Below are 8,734 nucleotides of genomic sequence, written 5' to 3' on the forward strand. Positions count from 1 at the left end.
GCATCATTCACTGTCTGGACACAGAGCTATTCATATGTTTATTGGAAAATTACATCAAATAGTAGTAAAACAGGAAGTAAAACCTGACCACTATGCACAAGAGAAGTCTCCACACATTACATCATATTGACTTGATTTTCTAATGCCACTTAACATGAGTGCTCCCTGGAAGACCTACTATGATTATCCAAGACTGGAATATTCGTGCAATGTGTACACAGGAGCACCCAACAGTCGTTCCAATGATTATATCGCTCCTGTGCCATTTCACTGAATAGCGGTGGAGCGGGCCAGAGATCTTTCCGGCTACCCACCTCCAATCAGAGTAAACAGGCAGTCATTCATAGATCAACAACTGCCTGTTTAAATGGGAGATAGTACTTTGTTTTTTATGCCTGTGTGGTGTAAAGAAGTCAATGTGTGGAAGTTTCTGGATGTTCCATGTGAGTGAATATGATGTGTATTGCATAGCTGCAGCACTGAATGGGTTACAGTCTGGGTTATGTCTGGAAAAGTATCTCTTTGTGTGTCATGTGACCTTGTTATGTATATGTGGTTGCAAGGTGCATGAGTGGGCTTTTGGCTTTTGAGTTTTTGCCTGTTCTGATGTGGTCTGATAGTCCTCCTATTTGTACAGCGAGACTGTGAAAAAACTAATCATGTCATCATGTGATCCATTAATGCTCAGATATATGCCTTTTTTTCTTTATACATATTTTTTATTGAATGTTCCGTGCTCAAACTAAATTAATCTGTACATACACGTAATTTTTATTATTATTTTTATTCTCTAATTTGATGTTACCTCTATAACTTTGAAACTAATATGTGCCCTTCCTCCTCCCTCCCCATGTTTTCCTTTTATATATTATCCTCTGTGCCACCTACTAGATTTGTGATGGAAAAGGGAGCTTGTTCTGCTCCGAAACGCGTTGCACTCTACTGGTTTTCCTTCTATTGTTGCCTGTGTCTACTCTTGCCTTTCTCCCTATCAATAAAAAGTTGACATTTTCCTGGATTATCCTTGGTTTATTGAGGACGATGCTACATCTAGAGGAGCCCTGTTTGTCTATAGGGCTCCTCTACGAAGTAAGTTACACTCGAATTACTGTTAGTCATTCAGTCGTTAGCTGTGTCTACACTCAACATCTTATTGTTCAGTTTTGCACGATCCAGTGATTAACTGAACAATAGTCATTTCATGTAAAAGGGCCCTAACATATTTCACAGACTCTGGGAAACTGAATGTCCCCCTTTATTAGACTCCCCACCCCTTTTCATGATTGGCACTTCCCTGTATGGAAATTAGATCTGTGACCCCAGAGTGCAGCATAAAATCACGTGACAAGTTTTCCGTGGATCAGTTTCAGTGTGAATCTACATTAGTTTGGAAAATCCAGTGATTTGAGGGACTTCCAACGAGGCCGGTCATCGGTGCTAGACTAGCCGGGGTCAGGATTTCACTGCCAACCGTGTGTGGTTTTCTTGTGTAATGGTGTGGAGAGTATATAGAGAATAGTGTGATCAAGGAAAAACATCCAGTGAAAGAGGGTCCTGTGGAAGGAAGCGACTCATCACCGAAAGGGATCAGAGGAGGATGTCAGGAATTGTCCTGACCAATAGGTGCTGCACAGTCAAGTTCCAGCACCATTGTGTCTAGGAGAAACAGAAAGGTGAGACTTCAGAGCCCAAAGATTGTATCACTGAGCAGCGAAACAACATCTCCTGGTCACATGGATCCAGATTTCTGTTGAACCTTGCTGATGGAAGGTCAGAATTTGGCACAAGCAGAATGAATTGATGACCCCTTCCTGTCAGCTGATCAGAGCATGTCAGCACCTCTATCTAATCTGTGGCAACTACAAGAAACTTCCTGTCCGCAGGGGCCGATATTCCTGCAGAGCGATTTCATCACCTGGTGGAATCTACGACATGAGAAATTATTGCAGTTCTGAAGGGCAAAGAAGTCCAACAAGCTACTAGATGGGGGTCTTTAATAATGCGTCTGTTCAATGTATAGTCATTGTTAGTTCACCTTCTTTATATTCCTCTGTTACCTATACCTTTCTTACACCTCTGCACTGTCCTCCTTACACCGCCTGCTGCCCATATTAAGGGACAAAAAACAATTCTGATAAAAAAATTGTTTTATAAAGCAGATGACAGAGTACGAAGCAAAATATGGGCCTATTCAGAATACCGCACAGTAGACATGTCCATCAGAGCTCGCCGGGAGCGTTGTCACAACACACCAAAGACAAAGGAAAACTTTTCATGTGTGGGAATCCAGCTTGACATCATGTTGAATGTTTGCTTTATTCACATTATCTACATATAATTACCTCCGGGGAACTAGGATGACAATATAAACCGCAGTGCCTGAGTAGTGGACATGTTCACAATAGTCAGGCTATTACTTAAGGAAAACATAACAAAACACAAACTTGCATCTCTCTGTAGCTATCAGCACAGATGTAACTATATGGGAGCATCCGTGAACCTGAAGCTGCTCAACAGATCCCGCTGTCACATAAGAGGATGCAAGCCATAAACCACCAGTGATAGTTAGCGGCCCTAATCTTGCATTATGTAGCGAGTGGGATTTTGGTGATCACCTTGGGTTCATGGTAGCTATGTACTCTGACTTCCATCCGCTATGCTCTTTTTATGCTATGCCTCTCCTTCACCACTGCACTTCCTTAGTTACTTGCTGAACACTAGCTGTAACACCTGCTCACAACTCTGCCAACATCTAGAAACTACTGACCTTTCCAAAATTGGCTCTGGGTCCTCCCATGAGCTAAGCACTCAGGGGCTAGACAGAGGTCTAATCTACTCTCTGATTTCGGGCTTGTTGGCCCAACTACACTTGAGCAGTTTTCTAAAGGGGAAACATAACTATATATACATTTTTGTAGTGAGAAGTCTTGGTCACTACAATTCTCCCCTTTTTTACCTGAGCCGTCCTTGGCATTTGTTTACTTTTATGTCAAGTCTTGATACTGCGATTTACCAAGTGACTTTCATTCAAAATGCAAGTATGCCTTTAAGCCTTCTAAACTTATTACAATTCCCATCTGCGGGGTGTAATACCTTTTATCTACAGTTCCCAGTTGTGACGTGTAGTAGCATAAAACAACATGAAAGTTGCACAACAGTGGTGAGTCAGGGCGCATATTAGTAGTTTACGCTTCGGTTATTCCTGCTGCCGATTCCAGCCAATGAGGTGGCTGGAATCGGCACCACGTGACTTCCCATCGTGCACGAGCAGTACAGTTCCGCAGCCGTGCACGATGAGAGCTGTGCCCGCGCCTCACGTGACCGGTGACGTCACCGAGACTTGAATTTGCCCGCGAATTCCGAGCGCTGGCATCTACAGAGGAAGCTGATGGTTGGAGCCTTTTATACAACTTACAACGTGGGAGAGGAAGATTTCTGCGCTGTGTGGTGAGTACCTACCCGAGATTAATGCGCTGTGCTGCTATGTGTGGTGAGTACCTACCTGAGATTAATGCGCTGTGTGTGGTGAGTACCTACCTGAGATTAATGCGCTGTGTGGTGAGTACCTACCTGAGATTAATGCGCTTTGCTCCTATGTGTGGTGAGTACCTACCTGAGATTAATGCGCTGTGTGGTGAGTACCTACCTGAGATTAAAGCGCTGTGCTGCTATGTGTGGTGAGTACCTACCTGAGATTAATGCGCTGTGCTGCTATGTGTGGTGAGTACCTACCTGAGATTAATGCGCTGTGTGGTGAGTACCTACCTGAGATTAATGCGCTGTGCTGCTATGTGTGGTGAGTACCTACCTGAGATTAATGCGCTGTGTGGTGAGTACCTACCTGAGATTATTGCGCTGTGCTGCTATGTGTGGTGAGTACCTACCTAAGATTAATGCGCTGTGTGGTGAGTACCTACCTGAGATTAATGCGCTGTGTGGTGAGTACCTACCTGAGATTAATGCGCTGTGTGGTGAGTACCTACCTGAGATTAATGCGCTGTGTGGTGAGTACCTACCTGAGATTAATGCGCTGTGTGGTGAGTACCTACCTGAGATTAATGCGCTGTGTGCTGAGTACCTACCTGAGATTAATGCGCTGTGTGCTGAGTACCTACCTGAGATTAATGCGCTGTGTGCTGAGTACCTACCTGAGATTAATGCGCTGTGCGCTACGTGTGGTGAGTCCCTACCTGAGATTAATGCGCTGTGCGCTACGTGTGGTGAGTACGTCACCTGAGATTTGCGCGACGCCACCTGACGCAACCTGTCTTTTTTTGCAGATTTGTGCGCTACGTGTGGAGACGCGGCCACCCGAGATTTGTGCGCTTTTTTTGCAAACTTACATGTGGAGAGGATCCTGACGTTTGGACGCGTTTTGAGAAGAATTTCGCTTCGCTTGCACACAAGCTGACATAACTCGTCGAGGTAAGCTGCTGCATCTGCTAAAATTTTCATTGCGTGCATCTGCTCATACGTGCTTATTTTGCGCATATTTGCAGGTTTTCGCTTGCATCTGTATGTACGTACGTGTGTGTACGCGCGTACGTATATGTGTATACCGTATATACCGGCGTATAAGACGACTTTTGAACCCCGAAAAATCTGCTCTGAAGTCGGGGGTCGTCTTATACGCCGGTAATACCAAAAAAAAGTGTAAAAAAACCAATCATTACTCACCTCCCCCGGCGTTCTGTCGCGCTCCGGCAGGATGTCGCTCGCTCCTCGTATCCAGCGCAGCATTGCTTTCTGAATGCGGGGCTTGAAATCCCTGCCTCCAGAAAGCTAATACACACGCCGTCAGCCAGTTACAGCCATTCAATGACAGCATTGAATGGCTGTGATTGGCTGAAGGCGCACGTGTGTTAGCAATCACACCCATTCAATGATGTCATTGAATGGCTGTAACTGGCTGACGGCGTGTGTATTAGCTTTCTGGAGGCGGGGATTTCAAGCCCCGCATTCAGAAAGCAATGCTGCGCCGGGGACGAGGAGCGAGCGACATCCTGCCGGAGCGCGACAGAACGCCGGGGGAGGTGAGTAATGATTTTTTTTTCTCTCCACTGTATTACCGGCGTATAAGGTGAAAGTTGGGGGGTCGTCTTATACGCCCTGTCGCCTTATACGCCGGTATATACGGTATATATATAATAATATGATTCTTCTGACCAGGTTGGGGGAGTAGTGGTCAATGTAAGTGGGTGGAGCGGATCTAGGGATCAGTAATACTGGTGTGATGTGACTGTTAACCTGCTGATTTTTCGTTATTTCCTGCAGATCTGACGTCCTTGAGAATGGAAAGGCTGTCCGACAGTGAAGAGACCTTCGACGTTCAGCAATCTTGAAAGCCTTCGTTTTATGGACTGCTTTTTGCCGGTGACTCACCTTTTTTTTTTTTTTTTTGGGTATTTTTGGATAGACTAAGCTTTTATTTATTTTCTTGCAAACTTTTTTCTTTCTTCTTTACAGGTTATCTAAGTTATTTCAAGATTACCACACTGCGTTTGCTCACAATCATTGTTGAAGCAGCAGAGAGACTGACGGTCCTAGATGTTGGCTCAGTAGGACGCTTTCAAGATGGGCATGTTTGCAAATCGAAGTGATTCTTACATTGTTTTTTCTGTGCCTTGTTGTACTTCATTTAAGTGGTAAAAATGGGCAGTTAGAAGTTGTGTATATGTATTAAAATTAAGAATATTGACAGTTTTGAAGACATTGTAATTTTTTAACATTTACAAAAGTTATATCTCAAATATGTGCAAGCATACTCTACAAATCCTTGCCAACATATTTCCATCTGTTCACTTTATTCTGGACGCACATTTGCAAAAACATCCTTTGTTTGGAACCATTTTGGAGACATTCAAGTTGAACCTCATTTTTCCTCATTTTGCTAAATCCTTTTTTCTCCACCGAGCCAAGATTGCAAAGGCTCGTGGGTGTCAGAATACATACCCCCTAAAATGACCCTATTTTACAAAGTACACCCCTTTATGTGTTCACTGAGTGGTGTCAGGAGTATTTAGATCACACATTTTCAGGAATTAATGGAATTATGATAAAAAAAAATTATAATAATAATAAGGCTTTATTTCGGCTAATGTGCTATTCTAAATTTTTTTCCACCAAAAATCATCATTTTCATGTGCACTAACACCCCAAAATGGATACCCCTGTTTGTATTGTTTTCAGAAATGTACCCATTGTGGCCCTAATGTTATGTTAGTATGCACAAATGGGGCCCAAAATGTAATCAGTACTATGTGGCTTTCTGAACAGACTGTTATGATCGTGTGGGCAGATTGAGCAGACTGCCAACACCATCGTGACCAAAGGACTAGTAGTCTAGCAGTATACATGCACACAGGAAACACAGGAGATTCACATGGAATCCATGCAACTAACCCTGTGCTAAAAGGGGGGGGGGGGGGTGGAGGGGGGGGCCGACAGTGGCCCAACCTAAGCATAGACATCGCCCAAATAAGAGGGTGGCCCAGTGGTCTTCGGAACTGGGCCATAGCTGATCGTAGGAGCCACAGAACAGGACACACGCATGGCATATAACAGAGAGGGAGCAGAATACACAGAGATAGAAAACACTGCATACAGAAGCCAAAAATGCAACCAATACTAACAGATAGGCTGATTATAAAGAACAGGTATTACTTGACATTGTAGACAAAACGTGAAGCTAGTGGGCGAACTTCTAAGCTCCTGGTTATACCGCTAGTCCCTACACTAACCATGAGTCCAGGAGACCCGGACAATACTGCCCACTTGGCCTGTAGCAGCAGCCACAATGCATACTCGAGTATAGCCGATCCCAGTGTTAGCCGAGGTACCTAATATTACCCCTTGCCTTATACTCAAGTCAATAATTGACCCCAGGTTTTGGGGGTAAAAGTTGGTACCTTGACTTATACTCAGGTCGGCTTAGACTGAAGTATATCTGATTACATACAAAAACCTAATGAAATAAGAGCAATCGTTGCATGCAAAGCATTAACCCTTTCCAATCCATTTATTTTTTCTCACCCATTCTCCCCAGCTCCAAATAAATTGGTGCTGGGGAGAATGGGTGAGAAAAAAATACATTTTCCCTGCACCCTCCTGATCTGACAGAGTTCAGGAGGGTGCAGGGAGGGACCTGCTTACCTGTCCGGCGTCTTCCGTATTCTCCTTCTGCCTCCCGGCTCGGCGATCATGTGACTGCTGGGGTCAGGTAACACTGGCGGTCACATGATCGCCGGCCAGAATCTATGCATTACATAGCGCTAAGTAATGTGTAAAGGAGAAGGCAGAAAGGATTAAAATCCCTTTCTGCCTTCTCCTCGGGGGTCCTCGATGAGGACCAGTGCAGGAGTGCATCTGCACCCGATGTGCCTGACGATCGGGTGCAGATCCACTCCTGCACTGCAGTGTCGGGCCTGCCCCGACATTGGAGCTGTGGAGGGAAATTATGATGTCGGGGCAGGCCCGACATTGGACTGGAAAGGGTTAACAGCGGGAATCTGTTGTCTCACCCATCCCCTCTGTGGCTGCGGGAGGCCAACTGTCATTAGCAACAGTCTTCAGCAGTAGATGGTGTGGGCTCAGATCTGTAGGATGTAGATGCAAGTCCATTCCAGAAAGCTGCTTCCTAACATATACATACATTCACGTGCTGCGGTGGCAAGGGGTTAAAAGGGTTCCCTGGGACTCCAGTACTGATGATCTATGCGCAGTGAAGTGGTGATCTGCCTCCCAGAATCCCTGCCAATCAGCTGATGACGAGTGCGCACCGCTGCCACTTCAGTCTATGCCAGACGCAGCACCGTACATTTCTGGCTGTACACGCCTGCATAGGATTGCATTTCAATACGCAATCCTATGCAGAAGGCCGTGGTTTGTCTACGCGAAATCACGCGCAGGAAACAAACCGCGCCATGCTCTAATTCTGTGCGGGGTTCGCAGAGCCCCGTACAGAAACGCCACTCGCTGGCTGCCGGCTCTGCGCATGCGCCGTCTGCTGGCACATGAGTCAGAGCTGCGCGAGCGGGCGAGTTCCGCACTGCTCTCTGCAGGCGCTCAGGTCGGGTCCCGTTGCGAGCAGCTGGATGCGACACGGCCGTCTGCAGGCGGCCTTAGGCCTCATGTCCACTAGAAAAATACAATCCGCGTAGAATCAGCTTTCAATTGTATAATTTTCATGCAGATATCCGCACACATTGCTATCAATGTGATAGCAATGTGGCCGATCCGCGGTAAAATGGACCATGCCGCGGTTTTTTCTCCCACGCATGAAAAACGCAATTCTATTAAAATTCCATCCGCGGGTGCAAAAATCAGTTTAATGGACGGGATGGCCAATGATTCCCTAGGGGCAAATCCGCTGCGGAAACAGCTATTCCATTTTGCTATTGGCCATGAGGCCCTAGGGCTCCTTCCCACAGACGGATCTATTCAACCTAATAGCTCAATGCTTACGGTGCGGAATTTCACAGCGTAATTCCGCACCGTAAAAATCACCCGTCCTCACCCACGGCATGCTCTATTTGCCGCGGGTATACGCGCGGACGGCTTCCATTGCAGTCTGTGGAAGCCGTCCATTCACGCTATTTTCCGCTGTAGCACAGCGGAAAATAGCGTGAAACAGCCTCTACGCCTACCGCGTCACATGCCGCTGCGGTGCGTCACGCGCTCTATTGCCCATGCGCACTGAGCCGTCATGCGGGACTCCGAAACTGGAGGTAAGTAT

General features: G+C 45.9%; 1 long non-coding RNA gene across 1 annotated transcript; it reads left to right on the plus strand.

Moving 5' to 3' along the window:
• Positions 1-3,218: 3,218 nt before the first annotated feature.
• LOC136626875 (uncharacterized) lies at positions 3,219-5,362 on the plus strand. Its single transcript, XR_010792698.1, has 3 exons — positions 3,219-3,447; positions 4,281-4,425; positions 5,275-5,362. It is a non-coding gene; the product is annotated as an uncharacterized lncRNA (long non-coding RNA).
• Positions 5,363-8,734: the final 3,372 nt, after the last annotated feature.

This window comes from Eleutherodactylus coqui, chromosome 5, assembly GCF_035609145.1.
Source record: "Eleutherodactylus coqui strain aEleCoq1 chromosome 5, aEleCoq1.hap1, whole genome shotgun sequence".
Lineage (NCBI taxonomy): Eukaryota > Metazoa > Chordata > Amphibia > Anura > Eleutherodactylidae > Eleutherodactylus > Eleutherodactylus coqui.